Below are 26,157 nucleotides of genomic sequence, written 5' to 3'. Positions count from 1 at the left end.
CTGCGTCGTCTTGATGGCCTTCCCTTGGCGCTGGGTAATCGACCCTTTCTCTCTGGCTGCCCTTAACAGTTTTTCCTTCATTTCAAACTTGATGAATCTGACAATTATGTGTCTTGGACGTTGCCTTCTAAGGAAGTATCTTTGTAGCGTATCTTCTATTTCCTGAATTTGAATGTTGGCCGCCTTTTACCAGGTGAGAGGAAGTTCTCCTGGATGCTATCCTGCAGAGTGTTTTCTAAACTTGGTTCCATTTCACCCAGTCACTTCAGGCACACACAATCAGACATAGATTTGGTTTTTTCACATAATTCCACAATTTCTTGAAGGCTTTGTTCATTTCTTTTTACTCTTTCATTCGACTTCTCTTCTCGCTTCATTTCTCATTGATCTCAATCGCTGATACTCTTTCTTCCAGTTATCGAGTTGTGTTACCGAAGCTTGTGAATTTGTCACATATTTCTCATGTCATGTGTTTTTATCTCGGTCGTTCGTTTATGGCCTATCTCTGCCATTGATTATTCTCGTATCCATTCTTTCCCTTATTTTCCAAGATTTTTAGTTCTTGCGCGGTTACGTAATTCCTCCTTAGCTCTGAGCAGTTTGATGGACTTGAAGCCTTTTCTCTCAACTCGTCAAAGTCATTCTCCGTCAGCTTTGATCCGTTTGACTGGCAATCAGCATGCTGTTCCGTGTGGAGGGGGATCGATGCACTATTATTTTTTGAATTTCCCGCTTTTGACCTGCTTCTTCCAATCTTTGTGGATTTATCTGCCTTTGGTCTTTGATGTGGTGATGTACTCAATGGGTGTTGTGTGACATGTCTTTCTGTTTGTTAGTTTTCTTCTAACATGTCAGGACCTCCAGCTGGAGGTCTGTTGAGATTGTTCTTGAGGTCCACTCCCAGACGCTGTTTGCTCTGGGTAATCAGCAGCAGAGGCTGCAGAAGATAGAATATGCTGAACAGGGAGTGACTAATGTTTGATTCTTGCTTGGAAGATTCATCTCAGGGTGTGTACCCCACCGTGTGACGGTGTGGGGGTGTGTCAGTCTTGCCCTAGTGGGGGAATGTCTCGTTAGGCTATCTCAGGGATTCAGGGACCCCACTTGAGCAGGAGTCTGTCTGTTCTCAGATCTCAACCTTCTCTGTTGGAGATCCACTGCCTCTATTCAAGCTGTCAGACAGGGTCGTTTGCATCTGCAGAGGTTTTGCTGTGCTTGTTGTTTTGTTGTTGTTTTAGTGTGAACCCTGTCCCCAGAGATTGGAGTGTACAGAGACAGGCCAGGCCTCCTTGAGCGCTGTGGGCTCCACCCAGTTCGAGCTCCCCAGCGGTTTTGTTTTCAATTAAGCCTCAGTAAATGGCAGGTTCCCCTCCCCCAGGCCTCGCTGCTGCCTGCAGTTAGACTCTCAGACTGCTGCTAGCAATGAGGGAGGCTCCGTGAGTGTGGGACCTAGCCAGCCAGGTGTGCGGAAACTAATATTTCCTGGTGTGCCCGTTTGCTAAGGGACCTTGGTTAAAGCGCCTAGTACTTGGTAGTGGGAGTTACCCGATTTTCCCGGGTGCTCTCCGTTCACCCTGGCTAGAAAATAGGGATCCTTCTCCCTTGCGCATTCCAAGGTGAGGCGTGGCTCGCCCTGATTCAGCTCTCGCTGGTCGGCTGCAGCAGCTGTCCCGCACCAATTGTCCCATGCCCTCCTAGTGAGTGAACCGGGGACCCATTTGAAATGCAGAGAAATCACTCTGTCTTCTGGGGTGCTCGCCACGGAAGCGGAGATGTGAGGTTCCTATCGGCCCTCTTGCTCCGCCCCCGAAAACGACCTTCAAAATTACAGTACAACAATTGTTAAATTCTAGTCTTGCTAATGTTTTCAATTTTTATTATTTCTACAGTTTGGACCGAACGAATTCAATTTTTTCTTAGCTACAAATCTTCAAAATTATGTTTTCCCAATTTTTCTTCCTTTTTTCCCATTTTTCCTAATTTTGGTCATGAAAACTAAACCATGCTTTCATAAAGCCCTGCAAACTGAAGCTAGACAATACTTAAACCTCAGAAGAAAAATAACAACAACCAATTTACATTATAAGCCACTTCATACCTACCTAATGATGTCGGATTTCAGAATAATGGAGCCTAATAGATTTTCTAGGATTGTTCTTTGTTTGTTGTGTTTTCTCCATTCCTCCCATATTTTCTCTTCATAGAACATGCCACACTTCACACCTCTTCAAAAATGAGCTTTCCTAATAACTTGGAACTGACCAGTCTAGGAATAAGCCCTCCTAGCTATGAGAGATCGGAGAAAACTTGAGCCAGAGACTCCATTTCTTCTCAAATGCTTTCTCCAAAAGAGTTCAAAAGAAGAACCGTGGGTGGGAGGGGCACCCAAGATGTCTGCATAGGAAGGCTTCCAGCCTCCCGCTCCCCGCATGAGCGACACAGAGATGGGCGATTTCTGCCTTTTCAACTGAGGTACCAGTGACTGGGCGTGTTGGACCGTTGACGCTAGTCCACAGGTGCAGCCCGATCAGCAAAGAGCTGAAGCATGGCGAGGGCATCGCCTCACTGGGAAGCGCAAGGGGAAGGGAATTCCTTTTCCTAGCCGAAGGACAATTGGAACACAACACCTGGAAAATTGGTAACTCCCCACCCTAATACTGCGCTTTACCAAGGGTCTTAGAAACGACACACCAGGAAATTAATCCCACACCTGGCCCAGAGGGTCCCACGCCCACAGATACTCCTCATTGCTAGCACCAGCAGTCTGAATCTAACTGCAAGGCGGCAGTGAGGTGGGAAGGGCATCCGCCATTGCTGTGCTTAAGTAGGTAAAACAAAGCCGCGGGAAAGCTCGAATTGGGTGGAGCCTACCCAGCTCAAGGAGGCCGGCCTGCCTCGTGACTCCTCTTATGGGGACAGGGCATAGCTAAACAAAAATCCGCAGAAAATCTCTGCCAGAGGTAAATTCCTCTGTCTGACAGTTTTGAAGAGAGCAGTGGATCTCCCACACATGGAGGTTGAGACTGAGAATGGACAGACTGCCCTCCAAGTGGGTCCCTGACCCCGAGTAGCCTACACTGTGGGGGAATCCCCCACGAGGTGCAGACCAAACACCTCCCACACCTCACACGTGGGGTACACACTGAGACGAAGCTACCAGAGCAAGAATCAGACAGCAACATCGCTGTTCAGCAATATTCATCTCTCTGCAGCCTCTGCGTGATACCCAGGCAAACAGCGTCTGGAGTGGACCTCAGCAAACTCCAACAGACCTACAAGCTGAGGTCCTGACTGTTAGAAAGAAAACTAACAAACAGAAAGGACACCCACACCAAAAACCCCATATTTTGTCACCATCATCAAAGACCAAAGCCAATAAAAACCACAAAGTGGGGAAAAGCAGGGCCGAAAAAACTGTGAATTCAAAAATAGAGCGCGCCTCTCCCCCTCCAAAGGAACGCAGCTCATCGCCAGCAATGGAACAAAGCTGGATGGAGGATATTTTGATGAGTTGAGAGAGAAGGCTTCAGTCGACAAACTTCTCAGAGCTAAGGAGGAACTATGTAACCAGCGGCAAAGAAACTAAAACCTTGAAAAAAGAGTGGATGAATGGTAACCTAGAATAATCAATGCCAGAGAGACCTAAAGAAACTGATAGGAAGAAAAACCAATAACATGAGACTACGTAACAAATGCACAAGCTTCAGTAACAACTCAATCAACTGGAAGAACAGAGTTCAGTGATTGAAGATCAAATGAATATGAAATGAAAAAAAGAAAGAATGTAGAGAAAAAAAGGTAAAAGAAAGAAATGAACAAAGCCTTCAAGCAGAAATATGGGATTATGTGAAAAAAACCAAATTCTATGTCTGATTGGTGTGCCTGAAGTGATGGGATGAGGAAAATGGACCAAGTTAGAAAACACTCGCAGGATATCATCCAGGAGACTTCCTCAACCTGGTAAGGCAGGCCAACATTCAAATTCAGGAAATAGAGAGAACGCTACAAGAATACTCCTGAGAAGAGCAACTCCAGACACATAATTGTCAGATTCATCAAAGTTGAAATGAAGGAAAAAAACTGTTAAGGGCCGCCCGAGAGAAAGGTCAGATTACCCACAAAGGGAAGGCCATCCGACTAACAGCAGCAGGATCTCTCGGTAGAAACTCTACAAGCCAGAAGAGGTGGGGGCCAATATTCAACATTCTTAACGACATGAATTTTCTTTTTTTTTTGAGTGGTCTCTCTTGTGGCCCAGGCTGGAGTGCAGTGGCCAGACCTCAGTCTACTGCAAGCTCCGCCTCCCGGTTCACGCTGTTCTCCTGCCTCAGCCTCCAGAGTAGCTGGGACTACAGGTGGCGCCACCCTTGCCTGCTAGTTTTTTGTATTTTTTAGTAGAACGGGTTTCACCGTGTTAGCCAGGATGGTCTTGATCTCCTGACCTCATGATCTGCCCATCTCGGCCTCCAAAGTGCTGGGATTCAGGCGTGAGCCACTGCCCCAGTAAGACATGAATTTTCAACCCAGAATTTCATCCAGCCAAACTAAGTTTCATAAGTGAAGGAGAAAAATAAATCCCTTACAGACAAGCAAATGCCTGAGAGATTTTTGTCACCACCAGGCCTGTCCTACAAGAGATCCTGAAGGAAACATAAACATGGAAGATAACAGGGTACCACGCCATTGCCGAAACATGTCAAAAGTAAAGTCCGTTGATGCCAGGAAGAAACTGCATCAACTAGTGGCAACATAACCAGCTAATATCATAATGACAGGATCAAGTTCCCACTAAACATATTAATCTTAAAGTAAATGGACTTAATCATCCAATTGAAAGACCCAGACTGGCAAATTGGATAAGAGTCAAGACCCATCAGTTTGCTGTATTCAGGAGACCCATCTCAGATGCAAAACACCCACATGGGATCACGACAAAGGGATGGGGAAGATATACCAAGCAAATGGAGAAACAAAAAAAAGCAGGGGTTGCAATCCTGTCTCTGATAAAACAGACTTTAAACCATCCAAGATCAAAAGAGACAAAGAAGGCCATTACATAATGGTAAAGGGATCAATTCATCGAAAAGCTAACTATCCTAAATATATATGCACCCAATACAGAAGCACCCAGATTCATAAAGCAAGTCCTTAGAGACTTATGAAGAGACTTAGACTCCCATACAAAAATAGTGGGAGAGTTTAACACCCACTGTCAACATTAGACAGATCAACAAGACAAAAAGTAACAAGGATATACAGGAATTGAACTCAAACTCTGCACCAGCGGACTTAATAACATCTACGACCTCTCCACCCCAAATCAACAGAATATACATTCTTCTCAGCAGCACCTCGCACTTATTCCAAAATTGACCACTAGTTGGAGAAAAGCACTCCTCATCAAATGTAGAAGATCAGATATTATAGCAAACTGTCTCTCAGACTCAGTGCAATCAAGTAGAAACTCAGGATTAAGAAAACTCACTAAAAACTGCTCAACTACATGGAAACTGAAACAACCTGCTCCTGAATCACTACTGTGTACATAACGAATGAAGGCAGAAATAAGATGTTCTTTTGAAACCCATGAGAACAAAAACACAACATCCAGAATCTCTGGGGCACTTTAAAGCAGTATGTAGAGGGAAATTTATAGCACTAAATGCCCACAAGGAAAGCAGGAAAAGCTCTAAATTGACACCCTCATCACCATTCAGACTAGAGAAGAAAGAGCAACCACATTCAAAAGCTAGCAGAAGGCAAAAATAACTAAGTCAGGCAGAACTGAGAGTTAGAGACACAAAAAACTTCAAAAAATCATGAATCCCGGAGCTGTTTTGAAAGTCAACAAATTGATGACCACTAGCAGACTAGTAAGAAGAAAAGAGGGAAGACCCAATAGGCACAATAAAAAATAAAATGATAGGGGATATCACCACTGATCCCACAGAAATACAAACTACCATCAGAGAATACTATAAACACCTCTATGCAAATAAACTAGAAAATCTAGAAGAAATGGATAAATTCCTGGACACATACCACATCCCAAGACTAAACCAGGAAGAAGTGAATATCTGAATAGACCAATAACAGGCTCTGAAATTGAGGCAATAATTAATAGCCTACCAACAAAAAAAAAGGTCCAGGCCCAGACGGATTCACAGCCGAATTCTACCAGAGGTACAAGGAGGAGTTGATACCATTCCTTCTGAAACTATGCCAATCAATAGAAAAAGAGGGAATCCTCCCTAACTCATTTTACGAGGCCAACATCATCCTGTACCAAAGCCGGTCAGAGACACAACAAAAAAAGAGAATTTTAGACCAATATCCTGATGAAATCGATGCAAAATCCTCAGTAAATACTGGCAAACCGAATCCAGCCGCACATCAAAAAGGTTTCCAGCATGATCAAGTGGCTTCATCCTGGGATGCAAGGCTGGTTCAACATACACAACCATCAATAAACATAATCCATCATATAAACAGAACCAAAGACAAAAACCACATGATTATCTCAATAGATCCAGAAAAGGCCTTTGACAAAATTCAACAGCGCTTGTGCTAAAAATTCACAATAAATTCGGTATTGATGGAACATAATCCAAAATAATAAGGCTATCTATGACAAACCCACAGCCAATATCATACTGTATGGGCAAAAAACTGGAAAAATTCCCTTTGAAAAATGGCACAAGACAGGGATGTCCTCTCTTACCACTCCTTTCAACATAGTTTGGGAAGTTTTGGCTAGGACAATCAGGCAAGAGAAAGAAATCAAGGGTATTCGGTTAGGAAAAGAAAAAGTCAAATTGTCCCTGTTGCAGATAACATGATTGTATATTTAGAAAACCCCATCGTCTCAGCCCAAAATCTCCTCAAGCTGATAAGCAACTTCAGCAAAGTCTCAAGATACAAAATCAATATGCAAAAATCACAAGCATTTCTGTACAGCATAACAGACAAACAGAGAGCAAAATCATGAATGAATCCCATTCACAATAGCTTCAAAGAGAATAAAATACCTAGGAATCCAACTTACAAGGGATGTAAAGGACCTCTTCAAGGAGAACTACAAACTACTGCTCAGTGAAATAAAAGAGGACACAAAACAAATGGAAGAACATACCATGCTCATGGATAAGAGGAATCAATATTGTGAAAATGGCTATACTGCCCAAGGTATTTATAGATTCAGTGCCATCCCCTTAAGCTACCAATGACTCTTCACAGAATTGTAAAAACATGCTTTAAAGTTCCTATGGAGCCAAAAAAGACCCCGCATTGCCAAGACAATCCTAAGCCAAAAGAACAAAGCTGGAGGCGTCTGCTATCTGACTTCAAACTTTACTACAAGGCTACAGTAACCAAAACAGCATGGTACTAGTACCAAAACAGAGAAATCGACCAATGGAACAGAACAGAGCCCTGGAAATAATGCCACACTCTACACCCATCTGATCTTTTACAACCCTAAACAAAAACAAGAAATGGGGAAAGGATTCCCTATTTAATAATGGTGCTGGGAAAATTGGCTAGCCATAATAGAAAGCTGAAACTGAATCCTTTCCTTACTCCTTATGTAAAAATTAATTCAAGATGAATTAGAGACTGAAATGTTAGACCTAAAACCATAAAAACCCTAGAGAAAACCTAGGTAATACCATTCAGGCCATAGGCATGGGCACAGGACTTCATGTCTGAAACACCAAAAGCAACAGCAACAAAAGCCAAAATTGACAAATGGGATCTGATTAAACTAAAGAGCTTCTGCACCGCAAAAGAAGCTACTATCAGAGTGAACAGGACCTACGAATGGGAGAAAATTTTTGCAATCTACTCATCTGACAAAGAGCTAATATCCAGAAACCTACAAAGAACTCAATCAAATTTACAAGAAAAAACAACCCCATCAAAAAGTGGGCAAGGATGAACAGACCCTTCTCAAAAGAAGACATTCTATAGCCAACAGACACATAAAAAATGCTCATCATCACTTGCCATCAGAGAATGCAAATCAAAATCACAATGAGTACCCTCTACACCAGTTGAATGGCGATCATTAAAAAATCAGGAAATGAACAGATGCGAGAGGATGTGGGAAATGGGAACTTTTACACTGCTAATGGGACTGTAAAACTAGTTCAACCATTGTGGGAAGACAATGTGGCGATTCCTCAAGGATCTAGAACTAGAAATACCATTTGACCCAGCCATCCCATTACTGGGGATATACCCAAAGTATTATAAGTCATGCTACTATAAAGACACATGCAGACGTATGTTTATTGCAGCACTATTCACAATAACAAAGACTTGAAATCAACTCAAATGTCCATCAGTGACAGACTGGATTAAGAAAATGTGGCCATGTACAGCATGGAATATGATGCAGCCAAAAAAGGATGAGTTCGTGTCCTTTGTAGGGACATGGATGCAGCTGGAAACCATCCTTCTCAGCAAACTATCGCCAAGAACAGAAAACTAAATACTGCATGTTCTCATGCATAGGTGGGAATTTAACAATGAGATCACTTGGTCACAGGAAGGGAACATCACACACCAGGTCTTTTGGGGGGTGGGGGGAAGGATAGCATTGGGAGATATATCTAATGTAAATGATGGTTAATGGTGCAGCCCACCAACATGGCACATGTTACATATGTAACAAACCTCTGCATTGTGCTATGTACCCTAGAACTTAAAGTATAAAAAGAAAATAAGAAAAAGAAAAGGGGGAGAAATGTGAAAGGAAAATATATTGGGCCCCAAAATCACTAAGCTAAAGTGAAAAGTCAAGCTGGGGAACTGCTTAGGGAAAACCTGCCTCCCATTCTATTCAAAGTCACCCCTCTGCTTACTGAGTAAGCATATCTGATTGCCTCCTTTGAAGAGGTGTATCAGAAACTCAAAAGAATGCAACCATTTGTATCTTAACTACATATGATCTGGAAGCCCCCTCCCACTTCAAGTTGTCTCACCTTTCACGAATGAAGCAGTGTTTATCTTACATATGTTGATTGATGTCTCATGTGTCCCTAAAATGTATGAAAACAAGTATGCTCTGACCACCTTTGGCGCGTGTATTGGGACACTCCTCAGACTGTGTCTTGGGTGCATGTCCCAACCTTGCCAAAATAAACTTTCTAAATTAACTGGGACCTGTCTCCGATTTTCAGGGTTCACAGAGAATAAAGACTTTCCAAGACAAAAACTGAGGGTTTTTTCCATGCTGACCTGGCCTACAAGAAATGCTAAAGGGAGTTCTTCAACCCGAAAGAAAAGGATGTCAACTAGGAATAAGAAACCATCCAAAGTTATAAAACTCACTGGTAATAGTATATACAGAGAATATTATAACACTGTCATTGTAAGTGTTAAACCCATATCTTGAATGGAAAGGCTAAAAGGAAAAAAACTATCAAAAGTGATAACTACAACAACTTTACAGGAAAGGGTAGAAAACTATTATGTAAATAGAAACCGTAAGCCAAAAAGCAGTGGGATGAAATTAAAGTGTGAGTTATTAGTTTTCTCTTTGCTTGTTTCTTAGTATGTTTGTTTTTGAAATCAATGTGAAGTCATCATCAGTTTAACATAATGGGTTATAAGATGTATTTTCAAGCCTCATAACCTCAAAAAGCCTACAACAGACACAGAAAAAAAAGCAAGAAAGTAAAACACCACCAGAGAAAATCATCTTCCACAAAAAGGAAGCAGGAAGGAAGGAGGGCAGAGAAGGCACCCAAAACAACTAGAAAACAATAACAAAATGGCAGGAGTAAATTCTTACTTACCTATAATAACATTGAAATTCTCCAATCAAAGACAAAATGGCTGAATGGATTAAAAACAAAAAAACGAAACCAAGACCTAACAATGTGTTGCCTACAAGAAACACATTTCATCTTATAGTATCCAAGCCCTATCATTTTCAATGCTTTGAAAAGAAACTCTATCTATGAGATAAGGTGGCTAGAAGGAGAAAAGAGTCAGATATAGACAAAACACATATAAAATTTATGTTAAGTTCCACCAGAGTCTATTTAAGTATACTTTTAGCTAGCTAAGGTTGTAACTATTATTACAGACAAAAAAGAAAATTAAAATAGTAAGTATATCATGCTTCAGAAATGTCTAATAGAAAAGCTTTAGCAGCTGAACAAAGTCTCTCTGAAGTTTTTTTTTTATGACCTGTGTTAGAATAATAGTATCAATATTCATTTTCTGGGTGTGGTATAGAGTAATAGTTAAGAGCAGGGTTTTTGGAATCAGACAACATTTATTATAATATCGAAAAAAATTATTTAAACTATATAATAAACTTTCAGAATCTCAAATTCCTTCTTGAAAAATGCACAATTATAGATTTTTTATTTTTATTTTTTATTTATTTTATTTATTTTATTATACTTCAAGTTCTAGGGTACATTTGCATAACGTGCAGGTTTGTTACATATGTATACTTGTGCCATGTTGGTGTGCTGCACCATCAACTCGTCAGCACCCATCAATTCACATTATATCATGTATAACTCCCCAATGCAATCTCCCCCCTCCCCTCCCATGATAGGCCCCAGTGTGTGATGTTCCCCTTCCCGAGTCCAAGTGATCTCATTGTTCAGTTCCCACCTATGAGTGAGAACATGCGTGTTTTGTTTTCTGTTCTTGTGATAGTTTGCTAAGAATGATGGTTTCCAGCTGCATCCATGTCCCTACAAAGGACGCAAACTCATCCTTTTTTATGGCTGCATAGTATTCCATGGTGTATATGTGCCACTTTACCATGTGCTTTATTTCTAGTTTTTCCATTGATTCTTTTAAGGTTTCTATGTAAAAATTATATATATTTTTTTCAATATGCGTATGTTAAATCCTTTCATAAATTTACTTTTTAAAATTACCACTGTGGAGGCAGCATCAAAATGGGAATGGGCCTGGAAATCAGATGAGAAATTATGGTGTTTAGGATTTATGCAGGATTGATAATAAGAGTTGAAAGGAGAGGGTGGATTTAAAGAAATTCCAAAAGGTAGAACATGCAGGACTCTGCGATGGGGGGCAACGGACTTGGAGGAATAAAGGATGACTTCCAGGCTTCAGTGTGCATGACTATGTGAGAGATAGTTCATTAAGCAATTTTCTGGAAGACAGTAGTCACTCAGGTTACAGCTAAGAGATTAGCAGATTATTGTATTCACAAGTAAAATTAGGACGCCGAATTGCTGGGCTATAAGAGTAAGAATAACTTAGAGACTTAAGTCAGCTAAGGCTCCAACATAAACCAGTTGTCCTTGTTGTTGTGGCAGCTCCATGGGCCCTTGTGTTTGTGGTGACGGCATCTCTCTGTCCCCATCTTATTATCACCCATCACATCATTTCACCCTTTTCCTCAGGTCTATCATACTAATAGGTTCTGCCTACTCATGGCTCTGTATGCTGTCTTGAGTATCTTTTGGATTCTGCTCCTGCCAACTGCTTGACTCTTTCCTTAGACTTACAGTTTAAATTTCCTAGGAAGAAAGTTGGCCTAACCAAACGCTGTCCCTGTTGGAAAAGAGTTTTCTTATCAGGGACTTAGCCAGCAGTGGGTTTGTTCTGAAATGGCTGCCTTGAGGCAGGTATTCACTCTGTATCCAGTTGTGTGAGACAACCAACAGACCCGGTAACACCGAGGGCCTCTGCAGTCAGCACAGTCTTTGTGGGGGGGACTCACTCTCACAATTGAAGCCATGGACGTAGACACAAGCTGTACTTGTTCTGCCTGCCCTACAACAAGAAGAAAGGCAGGTTGCGGGAGTGGGAGGCAAGGGGACACAAGTTAAGTTCTGGTCATGTTTCATCAGAGTTATTCTATATGTCCCCACAGATAGGTCCTGCAGGTGGTGGGAAATTCTGGCCCAAGGTTGGGAGCCTCTGCAGCAATTTCAGGTCCCTCTTATAGTACCTACTATATATAATCAAATTCACTTGTTTCAAAACCCGTCATTAGCTCCTTGAGCCAAGGCTTTGGTTCAATTCACCTTTGTGTCCTCAGTGCCTGACAACATAATGCTTAGTAATGTTTTGATGAGAATGAATGGATGAGATTGTGGTTTGGAGACAGTTAAATTGGTAGAGATAATAATAAGCTATTTTCTCCATTTTGTACTTGAAAGTATTAGAAGGAAAAAGAAATTCATCTAACTTTTGACATCTTTCCATATATGTATAATTTACATAACTTCAATTCAACAAATCTTTTAATTTACATTATCTTTACATATTGTTCTTTTTTATGTAACATTATTTTGTACATGGATTTCCAAATATTGATGTATCCACATAATCGTTATTTTTATGAGTTTCCATTGTTTTTGTCTACTTACCCATATCCTATTTGTTGCATATTGGGAAACAATGTCTGACAGCATAAAGACTGGTATATATGTATAAATTAACTTTAATCTCACCAGAGGTAATCAGTTACATTTAAAGTACTCAAATCAGGAATCCACACTCCCCTTTCACTCCTGTTCTATAAATTTCTTTTATTTTTGTCTTATTATAAAAATAATCGACAATCATGGTAGAAAGTATGGAAGTCACAGAAAATTACAAAGAAACAGATTTTTAAAAACCTGTTGCCTCTGGGTAATCTAACTACCCAGAGGCAAGTACTGCATCATTTTGAAGTATTTCCTTTAGTCTCTTTGCTTCTCTATGGTGACTTTTCACTTTCTCCACACTTTTCTTCCCTGCATGCCATCGGTGTGTCTTTTATTTGTTTGTTTGCTTGCTTTTGTTTTTGTTTTTTGAGATGGGTCTTGTCCTGTTGCCTAGGCTGAAGTGCAGTGGACACCATAGTTTATTGCCGCCTCAAACTCCTGGGCTCAAGTGATGATCTTCCCAACTTAGCCTCACGGATAGCTAGGACTACAGGTATGTCCACAATGCCTGATGATATCGTTGAATCTGTGTCCCCCACCCAAGTCTCATGTCGAAATGTAATCCCCAGTGCTGAAGGTGGGGCCGGTTGGGAGGTGAGTTCTCATGAGATCTGGATGTGTGTAACACCTCCTTTCTTTTCTCTCTCTTGCTTCTGCCTCCGGCCATGTAAGACACGCCCTGCTTCCCCTTTGCCGTCGCGTGAATGAAGTTTCCTGAGGCCCTCCACAAGAAGCCGAGCAGATGCCAGCACCATGCTTCCTACACAGCCTGCAGCGCCATGAATGAATTAAACCTCTCTTCTTTGTAAATTCCCAGTCTCAGGTATTTCTTTATAGCAATGCAAGTATGGACTAAAACACCCAGCTAATCTTTCTTTTCTTTTCTTTTCTTTTCTTTTCTTTTCTTTCTTTCTTTCTTTCTTTCTTTCTTTCTTTCTTTCTCTCTCTCTCTCTCTCTCTCTCTCTCTCTCTCTCTCTCTCTCTCTCCCTTCCTTCCTTCCTTTCTTTTCTTTCTTTCTTTCTTTCTCTTTCTTTCTTTCTTTCTCTTTCTTTTTATTTATTTGTTTATTTATTTATTTTTTAGCAGAGACGGGGTCCCACTGTGTTGCCCAGGCTGGTCTGGAACTCCTGGGCTCAAGTGATCCTCTCACCTTGGCCTTCCAAAGTGCTAGGATTACAGATGTGAGTCACTGTGCCTTCAGTGCATCTTGTTTGACACCTCCCAAGACACTTCCCAAGATAGTTACATAAGCATTTTAAATACAGTATCTTGCTGAAATCTGTATAAGAGTTTGTTAACTAGCTAGGGGATATTAGATATAATTTTTCATTGGCTCAAAATAGACTGTGCAGACATCACTGCCCTTGCATGAACAATTGTAAGAATCCAGCAAGCTCCACAAGTGGTCTAAGATCTAGAGCTCTACTTTATCCAGTAGCTGTCACTTCATTAAGGAGTCTATTTCTTGAACCAACCATAGTATTGGCAGCTCCTGAGTCCTCAGAGTGAACCTCTCAGGTTAGAGAAAGAGTGCCTGAAGCCGGGATCTTCCCTGAGCTTAGAAGATCTTGTTATGTGATTGCTTGTACTTATTTTATTATTTTATTTTATTTTATCTATTAGAGACAAGGTCTTGCTCTGTCACCCAGGCTAGAGTGCAGTGGTGTGATCATAGCTCACTATAACTTTGAACTCCTGGCCTCAAGTGATCCTCCTTCCTCGGCCTCCTGAAGTGCTGGGATTACAGACATGAGCCACTGCACATGGCCTGCTTTCTTACAAATGTGGTTTGGCAGAATTTGTTTTATGATTTGCCTTTATCATAACCTTGCTTACCACCTGGAAACAAGATTGTGAGGGAGAGGCACATAGATACTCCACCTAACCTTAATGGCCACGTTACTGACTTTTACCTGACAATTATAGAACAAATTGGCTTATGTTGGTTCAAAATAAACTGCTTGCAAATGTTTCCTGTCCTAAACAGTTGACTAGAATGAGATTTTTTTGAGACGGTCTCTCACTCAGGCTGGAGTGCAGTAGCACAGTCACAGCTCACTGAAGCCTCAACCTCCCAGGCTCAAGCCATCCTCCTACCTCGGCCTCCTAAGTAGGTGGGACTATAGGTCTGTGCTACCATGCTCAGCTAATTTTTTTATTTTTTGAAGAGACAGGTTTTACCATGTTTCCCAGGATGATCTCAAACTCCTGGGCTCAAATGATCCTACTGCCTTAGCCTCTGAAAGAGCTGGGATTACAGGAGTGAGCCACCACACTTGGCCTCAAATGACAATTTTTGGTAGGAAAGCACAGTACTCTGAGATTAAAGTACAATCTCCACATATAAGCAAACTGAGGTCTCTAAAGTTAAGTGATTTGTTCAAGACTCACACAACTTCTCTGCAGGGCTGAGACTAAACCACAGAGTCTCATAGCCTAAAACAGTGAAAACACACATCTTCTTCCATCTTTCCAGGGTCATCCAGGTTTTTTCAACAATGGGCTATGTGGTGATTCTGAAGGTTATGTGAAGATTTAGTTGGTTAAAATCTGTGTCAAGAAGTTCCAAAGTTGGCATATGAGGGTCTGAGTTATTTGAAGTCTGTGTGTATAATTTGGGGGTTTTATAAATGCTTATTTTTCTTTTCAAGTTCATTGACCTGCATCATCTCAATTTCATGGTCTAATTTTAACACTAAATTAGAACAGGATAAAGTCATCTAATTATGTTCAACTTCAATTATCGTTACTAATCAGTCCAGACTGCTACCATGATTACTGGCTCTAATCAGTTACACAGCAGTTAATGCCCCCTGTGACCTAAACTAGTCACGTGAGTTACTTTACTGGATAGTTCTGAAGGTCTCATATACTTCAGATAAGCCACACATTAGATACCCAGACACTATACAATGCTCATTTTTATAATATGTCTACTAATTACATCCCAGCTGAGTCCTTGCATGAGCTGTGTTTTCAGTCTGGCTCCTTTCATTAATCTGGCTGACCTTGTTTGAGTCATTTAACCTCTCTAAACTTTCTATTGAGAGAATGCAGGTAGACAATCTCTAAGAAAAATTCAAAACTGCCCTTCACTTTTCACAATTTGGGAACCTTTACATTCATATTTACTTCCAAAAGGGTGCTCTAAATCCCTGCCTTCTTTCCAACTTGGCTTGAGTCTTTTGGAAGGAAACCTGAACATCTCCCTTACCGTTTCCTTTGATTCTACCACCAGCGCTCAAAAGCCCCAAACTCTTTAAAGCCAAAGGCACAAATAAGGAAAAGAAAATCCTCTCCTTTCTCATCCAGTGTCTAAATCACTACACTAGTCAAGTTACTTCTTCCCACACCCTCCAGTTTTTCTGGGATTGTAATTTTTTTTACACTTTTGAAACAAAACACATTTCTCTGTAAATGTTTTCTGCTTCTAAGGAAAGAAGAAAACAGCTACCATCTCTGCCCAAAAGGGCAGGTTTATTCCAAACTTTAACCAATTTTCAAATCTTTCTTACCAGTTTGCACTCTTTAATTCCTGTTCTGTTTAATTAAATTTATTTTATTTTGTCTCATTATAAAAATAATTAACAATCATGGTAGAAAATATGAAAGTTATGGAATACTACAAACAAGGAGATTTTTTTAAAAAGTGATAATCTAACTACCCAGAGGCAACCACGGACAATGTTTTGACATATTTCCTCTAGTCTCTTTTGCTTCTCTGCATTGACTTTTCCACCTTGTCTCATTACTTGTTCTTCCCTGCATGCCTTCAGTGTCTGAGAACCCTCCACCTACCCAAGTAAGCAGACTAAAAGATTCAAGAACTTGGAGGGAAACTGTATTCTGGAATATGCTGGAATATGCAGAACAATTCCTTCTTTTTCAGGCCATGCTTCCTCCCTAATTTTTTTGTTATAAACATTTCTGAACACACAATAAAGTTGAAATGGTGATAAAATGAAGATCTGGGCCAGGCGCGGTGGCTCACGCCTGTAATCCCAGCACTTTGGGAGGCCGAGGTGGGTGGATCACCTGAGGTCAGGAGTTCAAGACCAGCATGGCCAACATGGCGAAACCCCATCTCTATTAAAAAATACAAAAAATTAGCCAGGTGTGGTGGCACGCGCCTGTAATTCCAGCCACTCGGGAGACTGAGGTAGAGACAATCGCTTGAACCTGGGAGGCGGAGGTTGCAGTGAGCCTAGATCGTGCTGTTGTACTCCAGCCTGGACGACAGAGTGAGACTCTGTCTTAAAAAAAAAAAAAGTATCATAAGGACCCCCACCATGATTATGAATTTATCTGTTTCTCCACTTAGTTGTTTCCAGTATTTTTCCTTTATCCGGTTGGAGCTATAGTATGGCATGCACAAAGATTTAGCGTTCTGTTTTCTTCCTATTGTATTGACTACTTTATCATTATGAAATGCCCCTCTTTTATCTGGTAATCCTTAATTTGTTAATGTAATGCATTGTATCTAGTAATGCTTCTAGAAGCATAATACATTATATTTAGTAATGCTTTTGTTCTGATATTACTATAGTCATATCTACTTGCTTTTGGAAAGCATTTACTTGATATAACTTCTTTCATTCTTTTACTTATCTTGAACCTTTCTTGTCCTTATATTTAAAGTAGGTCTATGATAAATAGCGTATGCTTGGGCTTTTAAATCCAATCTGACAGTCCTAGTCTTTTACTTGAATTTCTATGTAATATAACTAATGATATGATTTAATTTATATCTTCCATCTCACTATTTTTGTTTTTAATCGACCGATTTTATGTTCCTTTTTAATTATCTTTTGCCTTCTTCTGAATGAATCAATTAGTTTTATTATTCCATTTTCCCTCTACAAACTTTTTATTTATTTATTTACTTTTTGAGACAAGGTCTTGTTCTGTCATCCAGGCTGGAGTGCAGTAGCATGATCTCAACTCACTGCAGCCTCTGTCTCCCCGGTTCAAGTGATTCTCATGCCTCAGATTACAGGCGCCCACCACTGTGCCTGGCTAACTTTTGTATTTTTGGTAGAGATGGGGTTCCACCATATTGCCCGGGCTGGTCTCCAACTCCTAGCCTCAAGTGATCCACCCGCCTTGGCCTCTCAAAGTGCTGGGATTACAGATGTGAGCCACCGTACCTGGTCACCTCTAATAACTTTTCAGTTATACACTTTTTTTTCTTGAGACAGCGTTTTGCTCTTGTTGCCCAGGCTGGAATGCAGTGGCGCGATCTCAGCTCACTGCAACCTCTGCCTCCCGGGTCCAAGTGTTTCTCCTGCCTCAGCCTCCCAAGTAGCTGGGATTACAGGTACGTACTACCATGCCCAGCTAATTTTGTATTTTCAGTAGAGACAGGGTTTCACCCTGTTGGTCAGGCTGGTCTCAAACTCCTGACCTCAAATGATCCACCCACTTCAGCCTCCCAAAGTGCTGGGATTACAGGCGTGAGCCACTGCGCCGGGCCAGTTATACACTCTTTTACCAGAGATTACCACATGCCTCCTTGACTTAGTATAGTCTAACACAAATTATTGCTTTCAGTTCTTAGTTGATAATGCAGAACCCTAGAACATATTAACTCTGTTTACATCCTCCTGCTTTTTGCCTTATTGATGTCAGGCATTTTCATTTTATGTATATTTTAAATTCCACACACACTACTAGTATTATTTTGTACAATTTTAATTTATATTAGCCACATACTTACCATTTCTGTTGCTCTTCATGCTTTCCCACAGCTCCATGTGTACATCTGGGATTACTTTCCTTATGCCTATAGAACTTTCTTTGGTATTTATTCTAATGCAGCCCTGCTGGTGATTAATTCTTTCAGCCTTCATTTTTTATATGTCTCAAAACATCCTTATTTGGCCGGGCACAGTGGCTCATGCCTTTAATCCCAGCACTTTGGGAGGGTGAGGCGGGTGGACCACCTGAGGTCAGGAGTTTGAGAACAGCCAGGCCAAAATGGCAAAACCCCGTTTCTACTAAAAATACAAATATTAGCTGGGCATGGTGGTGGGCACCTGTAATCCCAGCTACTCAGGAGGCTGAGGCAGAAGAACTGCTTGAACTCCAGAGGCGGAGGTTTCAGTGAGCCGGGATCGCGCCACTGCACTCCAGCCTGGATGACCAGAATGAAACTCCGTCTCAAAAAAAAAAAGAAAAGAAAAGAAAAATTCGTTATTTAATCTTCGTTTTTGAAGAATATTGTGCTTGGCATAGAAATGTAAATTGGTAGTTGTTTTCTTTCGGCCATTTGATTATGTCATTTCTTTTTTTTCTGTCTGCTATCATTTTTGTTGAAAAGTTAATTTTATGTTAATAAATGTCAGGCACATAGAGTCAAACAGGTGAAAACCAAAGACAAAATGAAATCCTGAAAGGACCCGGAATACAAAAGACTGAATTCCTCCGAAGGAGCAACCATAAGTCTGTTTTTCTGATTATTTATCTTTATTGGTAGTAAGTGGTCTTGGGGTTCACAGCTGGGGTTCACTGAGCTTCCTAAATCTGTGGATTGGTGGTGTTTGTTTGTTTTCAGACAAAGTCTCGCTCTGTCGCCAGGCTGGAGTGCAGTGGCGCGATCTTGGCTCACTGCAACCTCTGCCTCCTGGGTTCAAGCGATTTTCCTGCCTCAGCCTCCTGAGTAGCTGGGACTACAGGTGTGCGTCACCACACCCTGTTAATTTTTGTATTTTTTATAGAGATGAGACCTTACCATGTTGGCCAGGATGGTCTCGATCTCTTGACCTCATGATCCGCCTACCTTGGCCTCCCAAAGTGCTGGGATTACAGGTGTGACCCACCACGCCTGGCCTGGTGTTTTTCTTTTTAATCAGGATTGAAAATTCTTGACCAAGGCTGGGTGCGGTGGCTCAAGCCTGTAATCCCAGCACTTTGGGAGGCCGAGACGGGCGGATCACGAGGTCAGGAGATCGAGACCATCCTGGCTAACACGGTGAAACCCCGTTTCTACTAAAAAATACAAAAAACTAGCCGGGCGACGTGGCGGGCGCCTGTAGTCCCAGCTACTCGGGAGGCTGAGGCAGGAGAATGGCCTAAACCCAGGAGGCGGAGCTTGCAGTGAGCTGAGATCCGGCCACAGCACTCCAGCCTGGGTGGCAGAGCGAGACTCCGTCTCAAAAAAAAGAAAAAGAAAAAGAAAATTCTTGACCAAAAGATTTTCAAATATTGTTTCAAACTCATTCTCTTGTTTAACTTCTGAGTCTCTAATTTGCATGTATGTAGACCTTTAATTTGCATGCATGTAGACCTTTAGACTGTATCTGAATTTATTTTAATGTTTTTTATCCATGTGATTTAGTGTGGAATGTTTCTATAGATTCATCTTCCAGTTCAGTAATCCTGTCTTCAGCTGTAACCAAAACACCGTTAACACATCTATCAAGTTCTTAATTTCAGATAGTGTATTTTTCATCTTTAGAATGCCCATTTGATTTTTAATAGGTTCCTTTAATTATCCATTTTCTATTAAAACTTTTTCATTTATTTTCTTGACTATATTAATCATAGATACTTTAGAGTCTTTATCTGCTGACTCTAAGGGTGATCTGGATCACCTATGTGTATATTTATTGCTACTTTTTCTCTTGGTTATCTGTCACATGATTTTCACATGGCTAATGATTTGTATTGAATTCTGGACACGTATATAAAAATTGTAGTGGCTTCTAAAGATGCCATTTACCACCAAAGAATTTCACCTTTTCCTTTACTAGACAGAGTAGGAGCCAATTCCATTAATCTAATAATGAATGAGCTATATTGAGCTAGTGTCACATTTTTAGTAAGACTTAATTTACCATGAGTTTTCTCTTATTCCTGGGGGTGACTCCCGAAGGCCTTCAATGGAAGCCCTGGAGGGTTTCATGTCTCACCATGGAGAGATAGTGGAAAATTTCACTCTACTTTTCAGAGGATTTTGCCTTAGTCCCCAGATGGTATACCATGACCAACTCTCATTTTGTTGGATGTATATTCTTAATAAATTATTTTATAATAAGGAAGAGTTGGGGAAAATTTACTTCTTTTCCTTGAGTTATATTTTTCTTTGAGAGTAGATTCATTATCATCTTTAGTTTGTTAGCTCCCTTTCTTGAATTCCTTTATTTTCTGAATATAGTATGTTTATCAAGTTGCCATGCTATTTCTTTCCTTGTAGCTCATAGAAGCAGTGGGCTGTTGTGTCTAGATTCTAGAGCAGTGGTTCTCAATTTAGGTTAATTTTGTCCCTAGACAACATTTGGTAATGTCTGAAGACATTTTTGGGTGTCTCAACTGTGGTGATGGGGGTGTTGCTACTGGCATCGAGTAGGTACGGATTAGGGATGCCACTAAATATTCTACAAGTCATAGGATGCCCCCTTCCCTCCCCACACAAATACACACTCAAAAGAATTATCTGGCCCCAAATGTCAAGTGCTCAAGCTGAGAAACCCTGTTCTAGGACCTTCTGTTTATATGATGTATTACATGGATAAATTGTTCTTATTATGATTCCGATACTAGAGACCTATTTGCCTTCCTCTAAGAACAAAAACTTTCAAGCTGAATGCTGAGTTCTATTCAATATTGAGGACACTGAAATGGAGAGTTCTTTTGGCACTACATTCACCTGTTACTATGTCACCCGGGCTTTGCTCTATTTTCTGAGATTTCTTATACCCAGGAAGCCTCCATCTGGTTGGAGAAGGCTTCAGATTACTCCCATAATTCAGGCCACTTTCCTAATTCAGCATGGACATAGAAAATGGTGATCCCTGGCACTTCTTTCTGTCTTTGCTGACATGCTGTGGGTGCTATTGGCCTCTCTCCTGGGTTTCTTTGACTTTTCCCTAGGCTGTCTACTGGTTACCTCAGTTTATTTCTCTCCTAAGTGGGAGTTGTTAAGGAACGCTGGATCAAATTCCCTAATTTCTCTGTCTTGATTAATGGGAAAAGGCAGGGGTAGGTTTAAGAAGAGGTTAGAGGTAAAAATCTCCTGTTTGGTGCCTTGAGCAATGCTTTTTAAGGCTTATGACACAACGTTATACTTCTCCCCTTGCTTTGTGGATACAAGTGAAATTTTTGCCTCTATCTCACTATCTTTTGAAGATTTTGTCAGGTAGTGAGGAAAGGAAACTTTTGTGTCCAGCCTGTCATTTTATCCCAAATATAGTAGTAGGTATTAAAATATTACAGACCCAGCATTTTATTACCCTAATATTACCTTATTATTGATCTTAGATGGCCCTAAAATTAGGCCAACCAGGAAGCACTAGGTCTGGGAATTTACCCATGGATAACAGTGACGGGGTGGGGTGGGGGGGTATAAGCAAGGAATCATAATCACGTGGAAAGTTTATGTTTGTTTATTTGAGACAGGGTCTCACTCTGTCACCCTATCTGAAGTGCAGTGGCACAATCATAGCTTACTGCAGCTTTGAATTCCTGGGCTCAAGTGATCTTCCTACCTTAGCTTCTCAAGTAGCTAGGACTACAGATGCACACCACATGCCTGGTTTCCTTCTTTCTTTCTCTCTTTCTCTCTTTCTTTCTTTCTTTCTTTTTCTTTCTCTTTCTTTCTTTCTTTCTTTCTCTTTCTTTCTTTCTTAGGGAGTTATGGAAGAGGTAGAAAAGAATGACTGAGTACTGAAGGACCTGAGGTCGGGGTTGCTGTTCGCGTACTCTTCCTGCTCCTCCTTCTTCAGTCCCTGCTTCTCCTTCTCCCCTCCTTAATCTTCTTCCGCCCTACCCTCCCTCCCTCCCTCCTCTCTGCCTCCTCCTTCCTCTGCCTTCCTTCCTTCCTTCCTTCCTTCCTTCCTTCCTTCCTCTCTCTCTCTGTCTCATATGGTCTCACTATGTTGCCCAGGCTGGTCTTGAACCCCTGGGCTCAAGTGATCCTCCTGCCTCAGCCTCCCAAAGTGTTGGGATTACAGGCATGTACCACTGTGCCTGGCCTAATATTTTTTTACTTTTTGTGGAGGTGAGGACTCACTATGTTGCTGTGGAGGAAAAGTTAAATATTAAATTTGAATTCAATTGAACATGGACACAAACAATGGTCACCAGGTCCCAGAACAGGTTGTGTGAGCCCCTTGAGGCATTCATCCAGCACTGTTTCGGAGAAATCTCTATTTCAATTGATTCCTATACATTAGTTACTGAAAAACAATAGACAATCACAAAAACAGGTTGATCTTTTTGTGTTCCTTGAGCCCAGTCGCCAAGAACCCTCATGACTGGGCCTCATGCCAAACAACTTGTTACAAAAAGAGTTAGGGTCCCAGAGTGCGCCGAAGCTTCATGAGACCTCTCATCATCTGTACACGGATGAGTGGCCGACTCTGGAGCCCAGGCTGTTGCTTTCCGGTCTGGTGGTGAATCCTCCATAGTCTGGTGAATGTGAATATCTTTTCCCTTCTCCTCTTCTCATTGCAATTTGCTGATTATACCAATCTGCTTATTATATCTGCATTGCCATTTACATGGAATAAAGGTTGTTTACCCTTAAAGGTATTGTGTGTGTGTGTCTTTTCTTCTCCCCTCGCACATTTCCTACACAGAACAGTTGCCTAGGCTGATCTTGAACTTCTGGCCTCAAGCAGTCTTCCTGCCTTGGCCTCTTAAAGTGCTGGGATTACAAATGCAAGCCACGGTGCCTGACTGGAAGTTTTTTAGAAGAGGCTTGTAAATACCACCTAACTAGGAAGAAATGGGAAAAGTCAATCTAGAAATAGACAAGTCAGATGGAATTCCTGTCCAATAAGTCAGGCAAATCAGGGTGAGAAATAGGGTCTTGAGGGTTTGACCCTCAGATTATAACTGCTCAGGAGATTGCGCTCCTCACATACCTGTAATCAGTTTTCCTTCCTTTGGAGCACATGCCACGTCTTCCTCTAATCCAGTTTACTTCCTCTTTATTTATTTATTTATTTATTTTTTGAGATGGAGTCTTGCTCTGTCACCCAGGCTGGAGTGCAGTGGCACAATCTCTGCTCACTGCAACTTCCGTCACCAAAGTTCAAGTGATTCTCCTGCCTCCACCTCCCCAGTAAGCTGGGATTACAGGCGCCTGCCACCATACCCGGCTAATTTTTGTATTTTTAGTAGAGACAAGGTTTCATCATGTTGGCCAGGTTGGTTTGAACTCATAGCCTCAAGTGATCTACCTGCCTCAGCCTCCCAAAGTGCTGGGATTACAGGCGTGAGCCTCCACGCCCAGCACCAGTTTACTTCTCAGACCATTCCAGTCTAATTCTACCCAGCTTTCTTAGCTATTTTTAGAAAAAGAACACTGGCTTAGAGGAAGGGGAGAGATGTCTAAGTTTTCTTGCAAGTCCAGCTTTCCTACCCTGCTCCTAATTAGGTTTTCTGTTTCTGTGGCTGTGACTTCTCTACCTCCAGCTTGCTGTGTTTACTTCTCCCAAACAACAGCTCAGTATACTTACTTCTCAAATATAGTTTTTAAAACACATGGAGGAATCCACAAACCTCTGTGCATCACAGTCCAATTTTCCTGCCCTCAAAAAGGCACACAGCTGTATACACAGTATGTTTTGATTACTGGCAAGAGCTTTCTACCTGCCAAACACTTAAATTCATTAACATTTACTGAGAATGGCAGGATGTAGAGTACCGTTTGTCAATAGCCACAGTCTTCCCATCTTCTCACCACCCTAGGAAAGAAGTCTGAGGAGAGAGATTTCTCACACAGATGACCCCAGTCAAGAGCCAAAATACCTTGGCAAGAAGCAGCCAAAAAAACACTCCACTCCCTCTAAGTTCTGCATTTGGAGTTTCTCTGCAGTTTGCTAGACTGAGTAAATAGAGCTGGCAGCCAGAAATAAATATCTATTTTTCACAGCCAGAAGAGGGACAGCTCCATAAGTGTTCATCTGTGTCTGCCTTTGGCTCACTGGTTTTGTTTCCACAGCTTTGGTTCATGAGCGGACATCACACGGGCCTAATGCAGGTGGAAACACTTCTGGAGGTGCAGGCCTAGGGAGGAGAGGTGAAGAGCAGGAAACGCATCAGCACTTTTTCTTCTAAGCGCTTTGTGTCCCCAGAAGGCTCTGAAAATTTCAAGAAATTTTGTGAATTTCTCAATCTGTGGTCATCGCTATGTAAGTGGCCACAAGTTGAAGGGGAAGTAATTTTGCAATTAGGTGTTTCTTGAAGTTCAAGTGACTAGCCCACTTAAGGTACGCTGAGGAGATTTGGCCATATCAGATGGTCAGACCCAAAATATCCAAGATCTGGTTTCTAAAATTAGGAACCTGACCCTGACACTCCTGCAGATTTGTTTAAGGTGTTTGAATGTTTTTCAACAAATTGGTCAATTTGGCAAACTGGCTTTTGAAGAAATTACTTTCAGAGATATGACAGAGTCCACTTTTCTCCTTGACACTGGATCCTCATTACCTACTCGGACCCTTAGCATGACCCCATCCTGGGGTCTGACTCTGCCAAACCACTCCAGCTCTCAGTCTACTTCTCAGGCCTCTGACCTCAGCTGTACAGCTGGCCAAAAACACCTACCTCAGAGCCATTTATCAACCTGCTTGCCATGCCTTAAGCCCTTGTAACTCTTTATCCATAGCTGTCATTTTTGGTCTCTCTGAATCATACTCTCTCTCTCTTTTTTTTTTTGAGACGGAGTCTCGCTCTGTCGCCCAGGCTGGAGCGCAGTGGCCGGATCTCAGCTCACTGCAAGCTCTGCCTCCCGGGTTTACGCCATTCTCCTGCCTCAGCCTCCTGAGTAGCTAGGACTACAGGCGCCCGCCACCTCGCCCGGCTAGTTTTTTGTATTTTTTTTAGTAGAGACGGGGTTTCACCGTGTTAGCCAGGATGGTCTCGATCTCCTGACCTCGTGATCCGCCCGTCTCGGCTTCCCAAAGTGCTGGGATTACAGGCTTGAGCCACCGCGCCCGGCCCATACTCTCTTTCTTAAAGCTCACTGTTGTTCTGGATTCCATGGCCACTGTCTCTGACTCACTCTTCCAAATCAAGGCTCCTATCCTCAGGCTGAGTAAGCTGGGAGGAGGCCTCTGCTGTCGCAGTGGGAGGCCTCCAGGGTCATTCTGACTCATCCTCTCCTTATTTTGCTTTGTTGGTATCTATCTGTGTGTTGCTTTCACTTGCAAAACTTTTGACAGCAAATGCGTGGTATCTTTTTCCAACATCACTCCACCAAATTTCCAACACCAGCTGGGTGTTCTACAATTCAATTCAATTCTAATACTATTTATCTGGAGTTAGCTTCAGATCCCACAAGTAAATGAAGTGTAACCAAACGCAGTTTTGGCCACGTGCCACTTGCAAAGTCAAATAACAAGGACAAGGAATGGTGGAAGGAAAGTGACTTTATTCCAGAGCTAGCAGTGGGAAAATGGCCAAGCTTTGTGCCTTACAGAAACCATTTCAGATAGGGTTCAGTGGCTCACGCCTGTAATCCCAGCACTTTGGAAGGCCGAGGCAGGCAGATTGCTTTAGCCCAGGAGTTTGAGACAAGCCTGGCAACGTGGTGAAATTCCATCTCTACAAAAAATACAAAAATTAGCCAGGTGTGGTGGCATGAACCTTGAGTCCTAGCTACTCGGGAGGCTGAGGGAGAAAGATCGCTTGAACCTGGGAGGTCAAGGCTTTATCAGAGAGAGGCCCTATGTCAAAAAAAAAAAAAAAAAAATTCAAATTTTGGACAGAATGCAAGGG

This window comes from Rhinopithecus roxellana, chromosome 3 (genome assembly GCF_007565055.1).
Source record: "Rhinopithecus roxellana isolate Shanxi Qingling chromosome 3, ASM756505v1, whole genome shotgun sequence".
NCBI lineage: Eukaryota > Metazoa > Chordata > Mammalia > Primates > Cercopithecidae > Rhinopithecus > Rhinopithecus roxellana.
The sequence above is the reverse complement of the archived record's forward strand: the minus strand, read 5'-3'. Positions refer to the sequence as shown.